A 21,787-nucleotide genomic window follows, 5' to 3' on the forward strand; every position below is an offset into this window, starting at 1 on the left:
AATGGGTGCAGTGCACTTCAGGCAGGCAGACCCACGTCCATCCCCCATACCTGTTACACTTGTGGTGGTAAATGTTAAGCCCTCCAAACCCCCCCAAAACCCACTCTACCCACATGTAGGTGCCCCCCCTTCACCCATAAGGGCCATGGTAATGGTGTAGAGTTGTGGGGAGTGGGCTTGGGGGGTGGGGATAGCACCCAAGGTAAGGGAGCTATGCACCTGGGAGTTTTTTTGTATTTTTAAAAATTTTTTAGAAGTGCCCCCTAGGGTGCCTGGTTGGTGTTCTGGCATGTCAGGGGGACCAGTGCACTGCAAATGCTGGCTCCTCCCATGACCAAATGCCTTGGATTTCACCGAGTTTGAGATAGCCGGCATTTTTTTCCATTATCGCTGAAAAACAAAAGCGGTGATCTCAAACTGCTCTGGTATTTGGCCGGGCTAAACCGTATTATCAAAAAAAAGATGGCCGGCCATCTTTTTCGAAAATACGGTTCCGGCCAGCTGTTGCGCCGCTGCCAAAATAGATCGCCGGCGACATTCGATTATGCCCCTCCTTGTCACACTAAATATTAGTGATTAGCCAGTTAAGTGCTATTTAACCAGCAAGGATTATCTGGTGGAAAACGTGTAAAAATGTCTAGGTAATAGCCATTTTCAAAACAAAAAGCTAGATATTTTTCAGGTTCAAAAATGGCCATATCTTCACCACTTCATTTTTAGCCATTTTCAGCAAAACGTCCAAAGTTTTTTCCAGGTGAGATTTATAAGCTTCTTATGTGAGCTGTTTAATGAGGCAACCCTCAAAATTAGGCAAATAAGACTCCCCAAAACTGAGAAGATGCTTAAAACATAATTACAAGCTCCCCCCAACCCCCCAGCAAACACTTCCACCTCCTTTCTTCTCTTTCCCTTAATTCACCCGTGCAGTGGGAAGGTGCTCCTGAAAGCAGATCTCCAACTTTAGCTGTCAGGGGCTTGAAGCTGGAAGGAAAAAAAGTAGGAGGGAGTGGAAATTTCAAAGAGACTCAGTCAATTCAGCCTCAGAATCAACATGAGGAGCTCAGCGTGTGTATGGAGTGCGATGTGATGAGAGATGGGTGAAAATGTTTGATTAGCTATTCTGAGAGGAGGAAAAGGTGCCAGGAGGAGGCCTTCTCTCCCTGTCTGTTTTTTGGGGTCCGGAATCTAATGCTGCTTTTAACTGGATTTTGTGTGGGGGGACACAAGAGCCTTTAAAACATTGTTTACTAGGCTGTGGAGAAAGAAAAGAATTCAACACTGCATTGCAAGCTGCAAAAAAGGTAAGCCTAGGTGTTCTCTGCCTCAGTGTCTGTGTTTAGCTCCAGATTTTTCAGTAGCTGTCTGAATAATATCTGCTGAAGTTAAACAAGAACTGTCATAAAGGTGATAAATATTACAGGGATATTTAAGTTAGAGTAGGCTGTTTTGAATATGGCATATAGAAGTTTGGAATTTTTAGATCTCTGTAAAACAGAGAAATTCGATTGCCTATGCACGTTAATTGCCACCTACTGTAAATTATTTTTAAAAAATGTGTATTTTCATCAGCACTTTACATTGTGGCTGTAATTATGCTGGCTTTCTCTGTACCTTCAGAAGCATGTAAATTCTATAGTGTGGTTGGGATCAAGTGATAATTACTTGTCATAGTACCATTTAAGCTGTCCTTTCTAATAACAAATTGAAAACAAAAATGCTTCCATAGGTTCCGCATAAACAATAGTAAGGTGACAAGAGGTGTATATTAAAACTGAAGAGTGAGCATTGTTTTTAAAGTTTGAATCTTTACATGTGCCTTAGTGGCCCTTTTATGAAGCGGCAGTAAGCCCAACACGGGCTTACTGCTCGCTAAAAGGGAAGTACCGATGGGCTACTGTAGCAGCCTGGCAGTAATTCCCTCCCCCAGCGAACGCCATTTCAGTTTTTGTATCGCCGGTGTGTACCCGGCAGTAATTAGGTAGTGCTGTGTGCTGCCTGGTTGCCGCTGGTTAACGCAGGAGCCCTTACAACCACCTCAATAGGTAGCGGTAAGTGCTCCTCTCCTGAAATGGCTGCGGGGCAAGTGTTTCACTTGCCGCATGGCCATTTCTTGAAAAAAAAAAAAACAAAGTCCTGCCTTTTACCCACTGCGGTAAAGGGGGACCTCAGTGCGCATCGAACACACACGCTGACGTCAGCATAGGCCCCCTTTTGCCGCAGCTTTGTAAAAGGACCCTGCTTTTTAAAGGTTTCTCCTCCACGTACGTTTTGGTTTTCTGATAACTAATTCAGTGTAAGGTGGAATATTTCTGTTTCTAGTTATTGGAGTGTAAAAGCAACTGATAACATGGTTATCAAACATTCTGATACAGGTGCTGTATTTTGCCTTCTGTCTTGACGACTGAAGCTTTCATTATCCATTTATCCTTTCGTTCTGTAATCTTGGGTGCATAATTTTATGTTCAGCATGAAAAATTGTGAGCACAGGTCATAGAATTCATACAGTTATGCAAATAACTTAAATGACAAATTAGCACTAACAACCAGTTATTGGTGATAACTGGGGTTAATTGATGCTAACTGGCACTAATTTGTAGTTAGGAAACAGAAAAAGAGGAAATCCAAACCATGAAAAACACAATGGGCCTTCACAATGGGGTTGGCATCCACGATGGTGTTTTATTAAAGGACACTTTTGGCAAAAAGCCTGTGTCAGGGGTCTGACAAAAAATTATAAATAACACAACACATAGGGCCCTGTTTACTAAGCAGCGCTAAGGGCACGCGCTAGTGTTTTCAGCGTGCGCTAAACATTAGCATGTGATAAATGCTAAAGACACCCATAGGAATATATGGGTGGCTTTAGTGTTTGCTAATTTTAGGCGCATGCTAAAAACAGCACATCTTAGTAAACAGGGCCCATAAATATATGTATTCAAATTATACCTACAAATTTAGGGCTTCTTTTATAAAGCTGCATTACCAATTAGCGGCGCAATAAATGCAAAGAAGCCCATTCTATTCCCATGGTCTTCTTTGTATTCAGGACCTCTTTTGCCAGCTATTTCTGTGCAGCAATGCCAATGAAGCCCATTGAAAGGGAATGGGCTTTGTTGGCAATACTGTGCCAGGAATCGATAGCACAGTTTGGCAAAAGAGGTCTTCAGCACGCTGCTAATGATAGCAACTTTGTGAAAGGAGCCCATGGTGAGCTGCAATCACTAGAAACAATAATAATAAAAGTTCTTCTATTATTATTCTTTTATTACTATTGTTTTAATTTATTATATCTGTTGGTTTGATTTGAATATATATATATATATATATATATATATATATATATATATATATATATTATTTATATGCTGACACTGTTTTAAGTTAGTTCTTTTATTATTATTCCTTTATTATTATTGTTTCTAATGATTGCAACTCACTGTGAGATCCTTTTACTAAAGTACGCTAATGGATTTAGCATATGCTAATGATTAGCGTGTGCTAAATGATTAGACGTCCATAGGAATATAATGGGTGTCTTAGCATTTAGCAGACACTAAAATTCATTAGCACATCTTAGTAAAAGGACCCCTATATTTGTTGGCATAATTTGAATACAAATATTTATATGTTGTATTATTTATATTTCATTTGTTAGATCCCCTGAAGCAGGCTTTTTGCCGAAAGAGTCTCTTAGTAAATATCATGGTGATGCCAACCCAATTCAGATGCCCCATGTTCTTTTTATGGTTTCACTAATTTGTAGTTACACATGCATATGCAAGGGGGCGTGGACATGGGAAGGGCATGGATGAGTTAGGTACATGTCCAGAATGTACATGCTAAAGTTCTAGAATACTGACAGTTATGTGCCCAACTGTAACTTTTACTCAAGGACATTTCCACCAGCCATTGATATAGTGTAAGCAGCCATGCCTAAATTTCGGCCCTGTAAATGTCAAATACGCATGTAATTGTCAATATAGATTTCATGCTTAGTTCGCAGCATTCTGGCCCCTAACCTTTGGTGACCTGTAAAGAATTATCCCCCTAATGTCTTTTCAAGGCATCTTTCTCATTAGACTAAGCTTGAAGAGGAGGATGAAACTGAACGGGCTGTACTGGGTACCAGACTCATCAGTTCGTGTGTTGCTTTCATGGTATTTACTTTCCTGAGTAATCAAACTCCCATGAAAACAAAAGAACTCCTGGGAACATTGTTCCCTCACGTTTTCAAATCCAGTGCATTTGCCCTGTTTCTTCTCATTATCTACCACATCATATCATATGTTATGTTTCTGCTCAGGAAGTTATTTGAGACTAAGGTCTCCTTTTGCAAAGATGCAGTAGTCATTCCAGCACGGCAAATGCGACAAAGCCCATAGGAATTGAATGAGCTTCATCGCATTTGCTGCACCGGGGAATCACTATTGCGGGTTTGTAAAAGGATTCTTACACTATACAAAAAACATTCTTTTATTAAACTGAAATTAATCTTTCATAGCAAGGCACATGTTGAGACAACATAGAAACAAATATGTTTGAAACCTTTTGTTTAAATAGGCAAAATGAAGAAAATGTGTGTTTGTGTGTGTGTACATGCTTACCTGTCTACTGCATATCTATGTTTGTTTGTTCAATATTTGAATTAGTGGCAAAATGGTAAAAAAAAAAGTATAAAGTGAAATTCTTGTGCCTGAGATAAGAGCCCAACACTCCACTGCAGGATGTGATTTATGCGCCTTCTTTAAAAATGTGAATAGTGTCAAACCAGTTCAAACATGAACCCAAACCAAACGCCCCGAGCTACGAATTTCCAAAGCAAGCTGGAGAAAGCCTGAGCTCTGATGTTTTGCATTCAGAGCTGCATAGCAACTGCGCCACTTTCAGAGCACTAAAGGAACTGCAGCATCTTAAAGTAAGTAAGTTCTCTTGGTCAAAGTTATGAGAGAAACAAAAATATATATACAGCTCCCAAGGGAGAGAACAGCTCTATGAAGCAGAGCCTCTTCCACTGAAAGACCTCAGCAATTAATTTTAGTAAAGCATTCGGGTTGACCAATGGATGACAATCCTGATAGATTAGATAAGATACGAAAACATTACAGAATGGATGGGGTTTTGCCTCTGTTCTGTGAATGCTCATCAAGCTGAAATGATTCATCTTCTGGTCAGTATTATTCAGTTCACACACTTATATAATAAAACCACTTAATATAGTTAAATAGCTGCCCTCACCCTCCATCCCGTCAAGAGAATTTTAAAATTAGTTAATCCAAAATCTTTAATGCAAGTCAGAGGCGTAGCCAGACTCAGTATTTTGGATGGGCCCAGAGGTAAATTGGATGGGCCCCTCAATGTGCAGGTGCCCCCTCCCCCCTAACCGTACACCACAGGTATCTTCCCGGAGATATATTTTAAGAACATACAGTGGTGGAAATAAGTATTTGATCCCTTGCTGATTTTGTAAGTTTGCCCACTGACAAAGACATGAGCAGCCCATAATTGAAGGGTAGGTTATTGGTAACAGTGAGAGATAGCACATCACAAATTAAATCCGGAAAATCACATTGTGGAAAGTATATGAATTTATTTGCATTCTGCAGAGGGAAATAAGTATTTAATCCCTCTGGCAAACAAGACCTAATACTTGGTGGCAAAACCCTTGTTGGCAAGCACAGCGGTCAGACGTCTTCTGTAGTTGATGATGAGGTTTGCACACATGTCAGGAGGAATTTTGGTCCACTCCTCTTTGCAGATCATCTCTAAATCATTAAGAGTTCTGGGCTGTCGCTTGGCAACTCGCAGCTTCAGCTCCCTCCATAAGTTTTCAATGGGATTAAGGTCTGGTGACTGGCTAGGCCACTCCATGACCCTAATGTGCTTCTTCCTGAGCCACTCCTTTGTTGCCTTGGCTGTATGTTTTGGGTCATTGTCGTGCTGGAAGACCCAGCCACGACCCATTTTTAAGGCCCTGGCGGAGGGAAGGAGGTTGTCACTCAGAATTGTACGGTACATGGCCCCATCCATTCTCCCATTGATGCGGTGAAGTAGTCCTGTGCCCTTAGCAGAGAAACACCCCCAAAACATAACATTTCCACCTCCATGCTTGACAGTGGGGACGGTGTTCTTTGGGTCATAGGCAGCATTTCTCTTCCTCCAAACACGGCGAGTTGAGTTCATGCCAAAGAGCTCAATTTTTGTCTCATCTGACCACAGCACCTTCTCCCAATCACTCTCGGCATCATCCAGGTGTTCACTGGCAAACTTCAGACGGGCCGTCACATGTGCCTTCCGGAGCAGGGGGACCTTGCGGGCACTGCAGGATTGCAATCCGTTATGTCGTAATGTGTTACCAATGGTTTTCGTGGTGACAGTGGTCCCAGCTGCCTTGAGATCATTGACAAGTTCCCCCCTTGTAGTTGTAGGCTGATTTCTAACCTTCCTCATGATCAAGGATACCCCACGAGGTGAGATTTTGCGTGGAGCCCCAGATCTTTGTCGATTGACAGTCATTTTGTACTTCTTCCATTTTCTTACTATGGCACCAACAGTTGTCTCCTTCTCGCCCAGCGTCTTACTGATGGTTTTGTAGCCCATTCCAGCCTTGTGCAGGTGTATGATCTTGTCCCTGACATCCTTAGACAGCTCCTTGCTCTTGGCCATTTTGTAGAGGTTAGAGTCTGACTGATTCACTGAGTCTGTGGACAGGTGTCTTTCATACAGGTGACCATTGCCGACAGCTGTCTGTCATGCAGGTAACGAGTTGATTTGGAGCATCTACCTGGTCTGTAGGGGCCAGATCTCTTACTGGTTGGTGGGGGATCAAATACTTATTTCCCTCTGCAGAATGCAAATAAATTCATATACTTTCCACAATGTGATTTTCCGGATTTAATTTGTGATGTGCTATCTCTCACTGTTACCAATAACCTACCCTTCAATTATGGGCTGCTCATGTCTTTGTCAGTGGGCACACTTACAAAATCAGCAAGGGATCAAATACTTATTTCCACCACTGTAAGTGGGGGTTTTTTTCACCTACCCCACATCTTCTTCCTCTCTTCCACGGCGTCCCGGCATATGCCCGCCTGTCTCTGAACTCTGTCCTTCCCCAATGTCAGTACAGGCATCCTCAGCGCCTGCAGTGATTCATTCTCGTTGTTTGTGCCGGCTCCGCAGGATTCCATCTGCCATGTCCCGCCCTCACTGACGTCATTGCCTGTTTTCTGTCTGGTGGAATGCGGAAGATGGAAGGCTGTGGGGCTGCCGCAAGCAGACAGAAAAAAATCACTGCAGGCACCAAGGACACCTGTACCAACACCAGGGAGGGAAAGGGGTTCAGAGACCGGAGTGCAGATGCTGGGACACCGCGGAGGAGAGGGGGGAAGAGAGCAGCATGGCACTGCAGCTGGGTGGTTCTGAGCCAAGATTAGGTGGACCTGTGCCCACCCAGGCCCAACCGTAGCTAAGCCACTGGTGCAAGTTAAAGGTTCACTATAAGACATTATGCAGAAACACAGCGTACTGAGCCATGTAGGAGTCAATTTTGAAAGAGCTGCTAAGTGACTATATAACTGACTAATTTTAATGGCTACTTTTAGGGAAATTTTCTGTCAGCCTTATAACTGACATCCCAGTGCAATATTGCTGATCTCTTTACTTTGTAATCTGCTACAAACCTCTTGAGGTGTGAGTGAAATATAAGCCCCTGGCAAAGTAAAGTAAAGTAAAAGCTATTTTTTGTTTTGGGGGTCAAAACAAATCAACATTGCCCCTGCCCTCCAAGCTATCCATTTACTGATGCAGTGTGGGGCATAAAGTTGGTCTGGTCAGGTCAGGGCCCCAGAAGCCCACCCTATTCCACTGCCTATGGAGTTTGTCAGTGCTGAAAAAAAGTGGGAGATAACAGGTTATCTCCCACTGAATATCCCATTTAGTGGCTAGCAACTAACTGGCTATATCACACGACATAACCAGTTAAGTGTAGATATTCAGCGGCTAACGGGCTATGTTGAGCAGTCAAAATAGGTTGCTTAAATAGCAGGCCTGTCTTTGACCACTAAAAAGTTAGTCAGTTAGCACTCTTTTTACTAAGCGGCGGTAAGCCCAACGCGGGCTTACCGCTCGCTATACAGGATGTACCGCCAGGCTATCGCAGCAGTCCGGCAGTACTTCCCACCCCTAGTGCACTATTTCCAGCACTACAAAAATGTATTTATTTTTTGTAGCACCGGAGTGTACCCGGCAGTAATCAGGCAGTGCGGCATGCTGCCCAGTTACTGCCGGATTAATGCGGGAGTCCTTACCGCCACCTCAATGGGTGGCAGTAAGGTCTCCCCCCGAAATGGCCACGCAGCAATTGCTTTACTTGCCACCCGGCCATTTCCTGTCCGAAAGCGAGACTTCCCTTTTACCAGCTGCAGTAAAAGGGGGCCTCTGTGCATGTGTCAAACACCATGGATGCCAGCGCTGGCCCCCTTTTGCGGCAACTTGGTAAAAGAGGCCCTTAGTGCTGAATATCAGCATCCAAAATAAACCCAGTTATTCAATGCCGGTCGCCAGATAAGGCCTGGCATTGAATATCCGGGTTTAAAGCTGGTGGCGGACAGAAAATGCTTCACACCACTGGCTGAATATTGGGCCCTATGGGGAGATTCTATATATGGCGCCTAAAAAATTGGCATGGAAATGAATGCCAACTAAGCGTATTCTATAAGCGGCACCTAGATTTAGGCGTGGTATGTAGAATATGCTTAGTTGCTATATCAGCACCTAAATCTATATGTCTCCATTTACACCAATGAAAATTGGGGGGGGGGGGGGGTAAATCTTGGCACATAGATTTAGGTGCAGTGGGCCATATTCTATAACTACTTGTGTAAATTTTGAAATGCCCATGAAATGCCCATTTCCCCACCAATAACCACGCCCCTTTTTGTCTGTGCATTACAGAATGCGCTTAGCGATTTGTGTGTGTAAATTCTAATTATTGCCAATTAATACTCATTATTGCTTGTTAAGAGCTGTTATCAATGCTGATTAGCTTAAGCCAATTAAATTATGCACGTTGTTATAGAATACGCCTGGATTTCGGTGCTGATCTCTAGGCGTGCTATATAGAATCCGAGGGTATGTGCATATACAAATGCTACCCAAACTCTGCCTATGTACATACTAGAGAATTACACGGGGACAAAGTTTGTCCCCATCCCCATTCTGTCCCCGTGGGTTCCGTCTCCATCCCCACTGCATCATCCCAGGTTCTGTCTCCATCCCTGTCGTATCCCCACCCCATCCCCGTGGGCTCTATTGTCATCTGCAGAAGCCTCGAACACATATGATTTAGTTCCTAAATTTAGGTGTCTAATTGCTGACTTACACTAGTATTCTATAATGGAGTAGGGGCACAAATTTGCCTTTATAGAGTACTAGCTTACTCCCAGATTTTATATATGGTGCCCAAATTTGGATGCCAGTCAAAGATGCATGTGCAAATTAATTGGCTGGAGAGATAAGTGAACCTTACAACACTAGCAAAAAGCATTAGAAAGTATGGTTTGGGGACCTTATACTTAAAATTAAGGAGGGGTTTTCAGCCTATGATGAATGGATGGAACTCCCTTAGGTTGAATGAGAGATCAACAAAGGAGTATTCTATCATTATTTGAGGCTTTTCCTCCCTTAAAAGAACAGTACATCATTGTTAAGATAATTGGATGGATATCTTTTTGATGACATTATAGTGTGATATATTGTGATAGTCCATTAGCTCTGAGTTGGTGTTTAGATTTACCCAAATTTGTGTGCCATTTACTGAATCAAGTCCTTAGTGCTTAGATTTTGGGTGACTAACCTTTAATACCCTTTATAGAATTGGTCTCTGTTAGGGGCCCTTTTACAGAGCAGCGGTAAACCCAATGTAGGCCTACCGTTCGCTCTTTCTGGACTACTGCCAGCCCAACGTGGCTTCCATTTGTAGTCCCGCCCTGAGCGGGCACAATTTCCATGGAAAAAGAAAACCCCTGGAAATAGCTTGCGCAGCGATAACCCAGCTGTAATCAGGCATCGTCACATGATGCCTAGTTACTGCTGGGTTAGCGCAGGAGCCCTTATCACCACCTCAGTGGGTGGCGGTAAGGGCTGTGCGCCGCATGGCCATGCAGTACGAGTTACCTCACCATGTGGCTTTTTGGGGGTGGGGTTTTTACCGGCTGCAGAAAAAAACGGCCTTTGCGCGTGGGAAAAATGGCCACCGCTGCTAGTGCAGGGCCCTTTTTCCCGCAGCTTGGTAAAAAGAACCCCTAAGTTTATGTTTGATGTACAAATGACTACCCTCCATTGTTTGATACAGTTTTGAATAACTATTTTCAATCATGTCAGCCAATTTGTCCTTTGCATTCAAGTCTTAAAAAGTTTCTATATATTCCTTCCTTAAAGCAGGCTAAAAGTATTGAACTCGTAAACGTGCTTTTTCTATGATAGGTCTGAGATTGTAGATATTGTTACTACAAACTCTGCATCGAGAGAAGGATTTCTTAACATATTGGAAAGGCTTGAAGGCTCGTTTGTTTAGAACTGCTTTTAGTCTTAGTTTTAATTCATTTTATAATTATTTCTTCCTTATGATAAACTGTACTTGCTTGATATCTTAGTAATTTTGCAATGTTTTAAATGTTATTATGTTAGTGAAATGAGTTTTATTGTGTATGTGAGTTGCTTAGACTATTGAAGACAGAGCATCCAAAAATATTTCCAGTTCAAACACTATTAAGTATCAAGTGCAAACAAAACTTTGCAAACAATGCTGGATTGTACAGAAAGAATAGAGAGGGGAAGCTGAGGGACTGATGCACAAAGCTTACCATAGCTGCAACATTTGCTTTACACTGGTTGGAGGCAGTCTAAAGCAAATGTTATGTAGCGTATAATGCACAAAGGGGTTTTGCGTGCCTTTAACCATGTGCAGTAGTAGCTACCGAAAACCCCATGCAAATGTATTAAAATAAGCTCATTAGTATTATAATGAGCATTCCGTGTGATGCACAGAAAGGACCGTCTACCTTCTATGTGTAAAATTTGCTGGCAGGTCTGGGGCTGTTGGTACTATGAGGGTGACATGAGAATAAGCTGTGCACAAGAATTACAAAAGGCTTCTGCTCCATTTGTGACTACAAGGATAACAACCTGCCTCAGTTCTGCTAGAGTTTGACTGCTAGTAGTGTCTTAGGACATGTCCTGCACATTTTTGACAGGCTTAAAACCCTCATATTTATTTATATTATTTATTGGGATTTATTAAGTGCCTTTTTGAAGAGATTCACCGATATGTTAGTATCCACTGCTTGACCTTGAATCAGAGAGCCTGAGGAAGGGAAGGCTTCATTTTCCATCTAGTGCCTGGGATAACATGCAAGGGTATAAGCTGTGGTATTCAAGCGGCTCAGTAGGAAAAGCGCCTAGCATATGCACAGAACATGGACACTTTCTGAAAGACTGTTCTGCGCATGTGCTAGGTGTTTTCCCTACCGAGCTGCTTGCAGACTTTACAAGCATCTGATTTGCATACGATTCCCTTTGAGCATCGGGTCACTGTTTCCAAACAGTAAGTTCAACTGTGGCTGTCCTATTTAACAGCGACTTTTGTACATCTGGGTCTGAGACAAGTAATCTCCAGACCACTCAGCTACTAATACACTGTATTCCACTGGGGTAGGTCAGTCAGAATGATCACAGAGATAGATTCTATATATGTCGAAAAAAAAATTGGCACCAAAAAAAGTGCTATTCTATAACCTATGCTTAAAGTTAGGCACGGTTTATAGAATAGCACTTATGCCCAGGAATCACATATAGCGTTAGATGCGACCATTTGAACCAACTGAAATGTGCTGCAAATGCATGTGCCTACATTAAACAAATATTCCCGCTATTCTATAACAATGCATGTTAATTTTAAGAACAGCCTCAATATGCCCATGACTCTCCCATTTGCGCACCCCCTTTACCAGATCATGCATAAATGCCAATTAAATCTAAGTAGTGCCAACCATTGCTGCTAATTAGCTCATTATTCAATTACATTGCACGTGAAAATTTGCATGTGCAATTTTTGGCGACTTTTATAGAATTAGGGGGGATAGAGAAAGGTATGTGTCAACAGGCTTTCATATCTTGCAAACCTGAGGAAATCTGCAGGTCTTCTTGGCAGCTTGCATCTTATATTTGTGAACTAAAGATACTACATTCCACCATAAATAACCATTTAACAACTTTGCATTCTTACAGGTAGTAAAGAGCACTTGCAAAGCCCCTGCCATCAATAAATCAAATAGTTTCCTGTTCAAATTTGCTAAGGGGGAGACAAGTCGCAGTGACCTGAACATAATAATATCCAAGGTCATTATTTGACTCATCTGAAAAATGTTTTGAATGTACTTCCATATTGCAGCCCAAAATATGTAATACCTAGACATTCAAAAACCATTTGCAAAAAAGTATCAGTCTCAGCCTGACAGTAGCAACAGCAATCGTCATTCTTTAACCTAACAAAAAAAAAAACCCACACACAGAATGCTAGGAATTATTAGGACAGAAATAGAGACTAAAACAAAGATTAACATTGGTCACCGCATCTCAAAAAAGATGTAATGGAACTGGAAAAGGTACTAAAAGGGCGACCAAAATGATTAAGGGGATGGAATGACGCTCATATGAGGAAAGGCTTAAGAGGTTAGGACTCTTCAGCTTGGAGAAGAGTCGGCAGAGGGGAAATATTATAAAGCTCTATAAAATCTTTAATGGAGTAGAACAGGTAAATGCGAATCAATTGTTTACTTTTTCTAAAAGTATAAAGACTAGGCGACACTCAATGGAGTTACATAGCAGCATATTTAAAATAGATAAGAGAAAATAAATTTTTACACATCATATAATTAAACTCTGGAACTCATTGCCAGAGCAAGTGGCAAAAGCAGTTATTGTAGCTGAGTTTTTTTAACAAAAGGTTTAGACAAATTTCCTGGAGGAAAAGTCCATAAATCATTATTAAGGATCTGGGGAAAGCCATCACTTATCTCTAGGTTAAGTAGCATGGAATCTTGCCACTTTTTGGGGCTCTGGTAAGGTACTTGTAACCTGAGCTGGCCACTATTGGAAACAGGATCCTGATCTAGATGGACCCTTAGTGAGACCCCAGTAAGGCAACTCTATTGTTCTTATGTTGTTATGGCTGGGAGAGGCTGGCTGATTCAGAAGGCCGGTTGATATCGGACTAGAAGGTTTTCCCATTTAATGCCTGCATCTCAGACATTACCAACCTGCTGACACACCTAATTCAATCCCACCTTCTTCTGAAGAAAATGTTCTCTACGGTGTCAGTAGATCTTTGAAATCAAATGACTTGCAGCGCCTACTGCTACAGAAAAGTGCTGCAACTCAGGCTCAGAAACTGAGAACACTGGTAGTTAATGGATCTCCTAATAATTCAGTGGAATAAAATAGTTGGTTTTCCTGATCTCTCTACCACATCTTTAAAGGATAATGAGTTACCCTGTACTAGTTGGTCCAATGTCCACATGCCATTAAGTTGCTAGTTCAGCCAAAAAATTACTTTGTTATTCATTTTAATATACTAAATTGGCATTAGAAGAGACTTATTCCAGGGAACCTGAAAAATTTGGTTAAAGACCATAAAGACCTTCTGTGTGAACGTATAGGGGAGCGTAGTTTGAAGGCCTCGTGGCAACAAAATTCCAGGAGGTATAACTGTAAGGATGGGAGATAAAATTTCTTTCTTAATACACAATCTGCTAGGAACTGAAGTAGGGGACATGGGATTGGTCACCCAGTATACACCATATTGGAGCAAGAAAGTATTGTGATATAGAAAAGAATCAGAAAATTGTACTCCACCTCTTTCCTTGGGCTGCTTCAACTTTTTAACACTATACAGGAACTCTTTCCTTCACCCAGGAATTTAACCAATACTATTTCTAGAAAAACATAAAATTCTCTAGGGCAAAAACAGGGCAGCATGCTCAGAATAAAATTGATCTGGGCTGTGAGCACTAGTATGACCATCCTGCTTATAATCGAACGAGAAAAACGCCCAAGTTCCGACCTAAATCGGGAGATGGACGTTTATCTCACAAAAATGAATAACACGGTATAATCGAAAGCCAAACTTGGACGTTTTCAACTGCACTCCATCGCAGAAGCGTACAAAGTTGACGGGGGCGTGTCGGAGGCGTGGTGAAGGCGGGACTGGGGCATGGTTATCACCCGAACAGAGATGGGCGCCTTTCGTCGATAATGGAAAAAAAGTATGCGTTTGTAGCTAGAATTTAGGGCACTTTTCCTGGACCCTGTTTTTTCACGAATAAGGCCCCAAAAAGTGCCCTAAATGACCAGATTACCACCAGAGGGAATCGGGGATGACCTCCCCTAACCTCCCCTGACTCCCCCAGTGGTCACTAACCCCCTCCCACCACAAAAAAATGATGTTTCACAACTTTTTATTTTCACCCTCAAATGTCATACCCACCTCCCTGGCAGCAGTATGCAGGTCCCTGGAGCAGTTGTTAGGGGGTGCAGTGGACTTCAGGCAGGTGGACCCAGGCCCATCCCCCCCTACCTGTTACATTTGTGCTGCTTAATGCTTAGTCGTCCAACCCCCCCAAACCCACTGTACCCACATGTAGGTGCCCCCCTTCACCCCTTAGGGCTATAGTAATGGTGTAGTGTTGTGGGCAGTGGGTTTTGAGGGGGATTTGGGGGGCTCAACACACAAGGGAAGGGTGCTATGCACCTGGGAGCTCTTTTACCTTTTTTTTTGTTTTTGTAAAAGTGCCCCCTAGGGTGCCCGGTTGGTGTCCTGGCATGTGAGGGGGACCAGTGCACTACGAATCCTGGCCCCTCCCACGAACAAATGCCTTGGATTTATTCGTTTTTGAGCCGGGCGCTTTCATTTTCCATTATCGCTGAAAAGCAAAAACACGCAGCTCACAAATTGTCGAATAAAACATGGACGTCTATTTTTTTTCAAAAATACGGTTCGGTCCGCCCCTTCACGGACCCGTTCTCGGAGATAAACGCCCATGGAGATAGACGTTTTCGTTCGATTATGCCCCTCCATGTCTACCCATACCCATCAAAAAATCATGAGAGGAGACCAATGCTGATTAGTAGCCTTGACCAGCTTCAGTGTATGAGCCATATTCAGTTGCAATATCTGATCTACATCTTTCTTATGTGCCAGGTAGGCCCCTATGACCTTCCTCTGTTCATAGGATGTCTGTACATCCTATGAACCCGTTCTTGCACATTTTTTTTTGGTTGGCCCCTACTCTGTGGAATGGTCTTCCAAGGCTTTTGGATCAGCTGGATAACTCATGAGAGCAGTAGGGAGCCTGGGAGATTGTGATGGTTGTTGTTTGTCTTGTGGGGTGTAACTCTTCTCTATTGTGTGGGTGTTTTGTACTTTTCTGTAATATTTCGTAGTTCTTGTTTTGTTTTATGCATTTTTGAGTATTGTACCCCTCCTAGACCTGTATTGATTTGGTGGTATATCAAGTCTCAATCAACAATATTAAGCCAAACAACTAAATATTTGAGCTGTATGAGAATGTACTTAAAGCCTTTGTCTGTCAGGTCCCCTTCAAGTGTATAATCATTCATAGGCATGTCTTCAGATTTATCCTAGTTAGTTTTGTATCCAGAAAACAAAAAAAAAAACCTTCTAAACTACCTCCATCAAAGCAGGGATTTATGTGTGCACTTTAGATAAAAAGATCAACAGATCCACGTCACATTACAACTAAACCCTTGAAAATGGATCCAAAAGCATTTAAACAAAAGCACCTGTTTTGTAAAGGCAACATAGACATCTGTGTAACTTTATAAAAAGTAGATCTGAGTTCCAACAGCACACAAATCCTCACATACTTTTAAGATGTTGTACATTTGTCATGCATATTATAATATTTTGTAGCCCTTGATGCAGCCCTTATGTGGGCAAAACACGGCCTGTGTCGGGCATTATTTTGGTTTGTGTTTCACCAATAAAGATTTGCTGTGTTTGTTTCCACATTGGAGTTTGCAGATCGGCTTTCCTGTTGTTGTTGCTTCTTCTTCTTCTTATTAGCATTTGTATAGCGCTACCAGACGCAAGCAGCGCTGAACACCTGATACAAAGAGACAGTCCCTGCTCAAAAGAGCTTACAATCTAAATAATACAGACAGACAAGACAGTTACGGGTTAAGCAGCAAAAAAATGAATTGTACTGTTCTGGAATCTTGCCAGGTACTTGTGACCTGGATTGGCCACTGTTGGAAACAGGATACTGGGCTTGATGGATCTTCAGTATGTCCCAGTATGGCAACACTTATGTACTTATGTACAGACATGTGCCTTATAAAATATGCATGCATATCACAGCTCCATCCTTGCTATACTGAAATGGCACCTCTGGGAATGTCTACACATGGTCCTTGTGAAAGTACATATGATCTTTTTTGTGTGTGCATATTTGCAGGCACATATAATCCCATGCAATTTTTTTAAGAACCTTTTTTGACATGTGAAACATGCTTGACATACACATGGAAAATGCTTTTTAAAATAATCAGATTAGAAGCTAAAACTAGTAAATTCCCTAAACCTTGCATTGTAAAATATGTATGGGTCAGATAACCAAACCAATGCAAAAAAAAAAAAAAAAAAAGAATGAAGAAGCTGTTTGGGTGGAAATGCTGATCAAAAATCTGAACCTGTAAGGGGAATGGATGTAACAGGATCATGTGGAGGGGCGCCCAAGTTTTCCTGAGGACGTCCTCACAGGACATCCCCGCGAAGGGGCAGGGAAACCTGTATTATTGAAACAAGATGGGCGGCCATCTTTTGTTTTGATAATATGATCGGGGATGCCCAAATCTCAACATTTAGGTCGTCCTTAGAGATGGTCGTCTCTGGTTTTCGGCGATAATGGAAACCGAGGATGCCCATCTCAGAAACGACCAAATCCAAGCCATTTGGTCATGGGAGGAGCCAGCATTCATAGTGCACTGGTCCCCCTGAACATGTCAAGACACCAACCGGGCACCCTAGGGGGCACTGCAGTGGACTTCAGAAAAAGCTCCCAGGTGCATACCTCCCTTACCTTGTGTATCTGCACTGATACAAGAAGATCATTTTGGATTTGTGAAAGGGAGATATGCCTTAACAAATTTACTCAAAGCTTATAATAATAATAATATTATTATTATTTATCATATCAGATATATGCAGAACTGAAAAGTGGTGATACAAATTCAGGTACAATATGTCCATGCACCAAAGAGCTTATAGTCTACATGGTCCTTGAGGCAACTGGGAAATAAAAAGAATTGCCTAAGGAGCAATAATATCCGCCCCTCTGTATTAAAGACTCCGCATAAGTACACGCTTGGAATATGGAAGCCGTTTGGCATGTGACAAAGGGGCAATAAATTTGAATTCTAGCGCATAACTCTTATTGGTTACCTGCCACAGGTGGAAACCAATGAGAGTTAATTTGTTAGAATAAGTGAAAGAAAGTTGTTAGAGTGTACAATGGAGTTGTCATCGCGCAACTGTAAGACTTTAACACTGGCTGAACGAATAGAAGTTATGAAAAAATTAGAAAACAATCAAATCAAGCATCTATTACTAAAGAATATGGGGTCAATCCCAGTCAAATTTCACATATCTTGAAGCAGAAAGATCAGCTTCTGGAAGACTAGCAAAACAATACAAGTCCACATCGGAAACGAAAACAGGCGAGAAAAGCTGAGGAGGTAGAAGATACTTTTCTTCGGTGGTTTTCTCAAGTCAGGAGCAGACAGTTTCCTGTCAGTGGTCCACTGCTTATGGAGAAAGCTAATCAGCTACCTGAAGGTCTTGGACTAACTGAATTCAAAGCCACTGCTGGATGGTTGGAAAGATAGAAGGAGAGGAACAACATAAAATTGAAGAAACAGCATGGTGAAAAACAAGACGCTGATGACTTCAGTGCTGAAAATTGGGTTGTTTCAGTTCTTTCTACCATCTTGAACGACTTTGCAGTTCATGACATTTTCAATACTGACGAATCCAGTCTCTACTGGTGAGCGATACCTGATGGAACACTTGCATTCTAACAAGCCAAAACTACAGGAAGTAAAACATCAAAGGAACGACTGACGATCCTCCTTTGCTGCAATATGGATGGGAGTGAGAAGTTGGAACCACTTTTGCAAGAGTGCTGGAGAGTGTCCACACCCTGGAGGCCTATCTGGAGGCCACTGGATGTCAGTACTATGACAGTTTTTACCGTCTGGCAGACCTAGTCTATGGAACTCACAGACACAATAGTGTACAGAGGACTATGACTGATTACTTTAAGTAAGTCTAACGTCAGTTAACAGAGAATTTATTTATTTATTTATTTGTTACATTTGTATCCCACATTTTCCCACCTATTTGCAGGCTCAATGTGGCTTACAATTTTTCCGACATGACTTGTGTCATTTCAGAATTCATGTACAATTGGTAATATAAATGGAACATGAGTATTAAATAACTGTCGAATAGAAAGGAAGAAAATATACCCAAGGTACAAAAATAAACAAATGGAATCACATATTGAACATGGATTGCATAGTAAAATTAAGTAATACAGTGTAGGAAGAGAGTAAATCTGATGTTAAGTAAATGATGGTGAAATACAATACCAATTATAAGTTATTATGGTATGCCGTGTTAAAGAGATGTGTCTTTAGTGCCTTACAGAAATTAGTTAGGTTGTGGATTATTTTCAGGTCCAATGGTAGAGCATTCCACATTTGTGAACTTAAGTATGAAAAGCTGGATGCATGGGTTAATCTATATTTTAGACCTTTACAAGTGGGGAAGTGAAGATCTACATTTGTTTATTGGATTTCAAGCTTCTTTGGGTCACTATGGTTAACCCTAGAACGCATGACGTTAAAAATATACATATTAACGTCATGGGGGCCTTTTAGGCCCCCATGCACATAATGTAGAAAAACACACTTAAATAACTTTCACAAGTTTATTTCAAAATTGCTCAATAAAATATGAATAGTGGACAACATTTTAATTATAATTTTTCACAGAAAACACCAAAAAAAATTTTTTTTCCCAAATTTCACGCAAAGACATGAAAACACACAAAAATGAATAGAAATCTATAGCAAACTAGCTGCAGCTACATTTTTATTCTAACTTTCTTTTCTATTATATTAGTCTTCCAAACAATTCTGACATGTTATTTTTTCAGAAGAGTGTTCTTTGCAAACAGTTTCTTTCTCCTGGCTCTGGAGTAATCTGAAACTGTATGCCACACCGTTTCATTGCTTCTTTAGTTTTCTTTGGCAAGCATTTCAAGTCGCTTCGCTCTATCATGTGAGGTATTACAAGTTCATGACAAAGGTCCTTCAAGAATAAGCGTCTCCTGTCCTTCCTCTGTGCATGAAATTCAGGATGAGTTTCTGTATAAATAATGAATGAATTTAGGGCTGCTACATCAAGCATATTTGAAAATAGTACTACAGCATCGTTTTGTTTGCCTCTTACACGAATATTCTCCCACCATCTCATCCATTTTATCTACACCTCCTTTTGTTGCATTGTAATGCAGGATGATTTCTGGTTTCAATTTTTGGTTATTGCTGTCAACACTGCAATCGTGATGCATGGTACTGAGTAAAATTACAGATTTCTCCTTCTTTGCCTTGTAAGATACCAAAGTCGCTTTGTTATTGAATCCAAAGACACTCTCATAAAGTGCTCGCTGACGATTGTGTTTGAGTGCTGCTGGAATTTCTCGTCTGTTTTGCTTTATAGTACCAACAAGTGTAATAGCTTTTGCAAGCAGAAAATTGCCTAGTTCAACATTGGTGAAATAATTGTCCATGGTGATGTTTCTACCTGAATTGAATATTGGAACAGCAAGAGTTTTGACTATTTCAGACCCCAGATCCTTCTGTACTGGTGCACCAACCTCTTTGCCACAGTAGATTACGCCATTTATGCCATAATAATTTGCAGAATCACACATCCAGAAGATTTTTATACCGTACTTGGCTGGCTTGCTGGGCATGTATTGTATGAATTTGCAGCGTCCTCTGAACGGTACAAGTTGCTCATCTACAGTAACATTAGTACTAGGATTGTAAAGTTTTGTGCAATTTTTGATAAATATGTTCCAGATATAACTGATAGGGGCTAATTTGTCTGTTTCAAACCTCGCTGCACGAGTTCGCTTATCATCAAAGCGAATGATCCTTCTAATTTCCTCATATCTGCCCACTGACATTGTCGCCTTATAGTGTGGATCAGAAAGTGGGTCCAGAAATAATTCTCGTATTGGGACATCATACGATTTTTGACTCCCTGCCAGCAGGAAAAGTCCAATATATGCATAAAGTTCCTCTTTTGAGATATTTTTCCAGGACTTATTTTTTGCTGAAGCGATACGTCTTCCTTCTAGGTTTGAACATAATAGGACCTCTTCTGCAATATTGTCAGAAAAATAAGTACAGAATACATCTTTAGGGGTAAAGTAACTGGGACTTCCCACAGCTCCTTGAGCCTGTCTCACAATATTGTGTATTGGAGTACGTCCGACTAATGTAGGATTACTGTCCCAAAAAACATTCGTTTTGGATGTTCTACTTATCACTTCTTGAGGATCCACTAGATTCACTTCTTCATCATCAGAAGAATCACTGGATGAGGATGTTTGATTAGCTGGTGGCAGATATTCTTCATCAGAACCCTTACGCCAAGCCCCCTCCCTGCCCATCTTCAAGTCTTTGCTTAAAGCCCACCTCTTCAATGCTGCGTTCGGCACCTAACCCTTACCGTTCAGTGAATCCAGACTGCCCCAATTTGACTGCCCCGATCGGACCGACCGTTCACTTGTCTATTAGATTGTAAGCTCTTTGAGCAGGGACTGTCTCTCTTTGTTAAATTGTACAGCGCTGCGTAACCCTAGTAGCGCTCTAGAAATGTTAAGTAGTAGTAGTAGACAAAGATAGTTCACTTTCATCATCGCTTTGAAACATAATCGCTTCAATCTCTTGGTCAGTCAGACACTTGGAGGAAGACTGTGCCATTGCTGACTAGATGTTAGAAAATGAAACAGATTTCCTCTTCAGCAATTAGCTCACAGTGTATACTGTCCTCAGTGTTCAGAGGACCTGAGGTGATGTCATGGCCTTATCACTCCCTCCAAAAATCACATGACATCCTCACATGTTATTATCCACACCCTGGCCCCTCCACCAGCATTACTGAGTACAAATAAAGTAACTTGAGACACAAACACTTCTGAGAACATGATAAAAACAGCGGGGGCCTAAAAGGCCCCCAATTCGTACAGATGTAGTTTTCACCAAACAAGCATTGTTACACCATAATGCCTATGAAAAAAAATTATATGAACAACTGGATATTATCAACAATGACATACTTGAGTAATACCTTGAGTTTCAAAATTCTAACTAAAGTAATTTTGCAGATAATAGCAAAAATGTAAGCATGGGGGCCTAAAAGGCCCCCAATATGCGTTCTAGGGTTAAGTGCATGCTCCAGTTAACTGCATGTATTTCTTTGGTCCCAGACTCTTGCACTTATGTGGATTGCACTGTAGTCCATAATGCTGTCTCAGCTGCTCCTGGCTAGCTATCTAGGAGGCCCTTTTACTAAGCCTCTTAGGTGCCTACGCTCAACTAACATGCGCCAATTTGGAACTACCACCTGGCTATC

The 21,787-nt window shown here is 41.5% G+C and overlaps 1 protein-coding gene across 2 annotated transcripts in view; it reads left to right on the forward strand.

Moving 5' to 3' along the window:
• Nucleotides 1–1,045: 1,045 nt before the first annotated feature.
• Nucleotides 1,046–21,787, forward strand: part of VIT (vitrin) — a 144,802-nt gene continuing 124,060 nt past the window's right edge. For both annotated transcript variants that reach the window (XM_030196407.1, XM_030196409.1), the window contains exon 1: nucleotides 1,046–1,301. The gene's annotated coding sequence lies outside the window, so the exon portion shown is untranslated. The remainder of the gene's footprint in view (nucleotides 1,302–21,787) is intronic.

Source organism: Microcaecilia unicolor, chromosome 3 (assembly GCF_901765095.1).
Source record: "Microcaecilia unicolor chromosome 3, aMicUni1.1, whole genome shotgun sequence".
In the NCBI taxonomy this organism is placed as follows: Eukaryota; Metazoa; Chordata; class Amphibia; order Gymnophiona; family Siphonopidae; genus Microcaecilia; species Microcaecilia unicolor.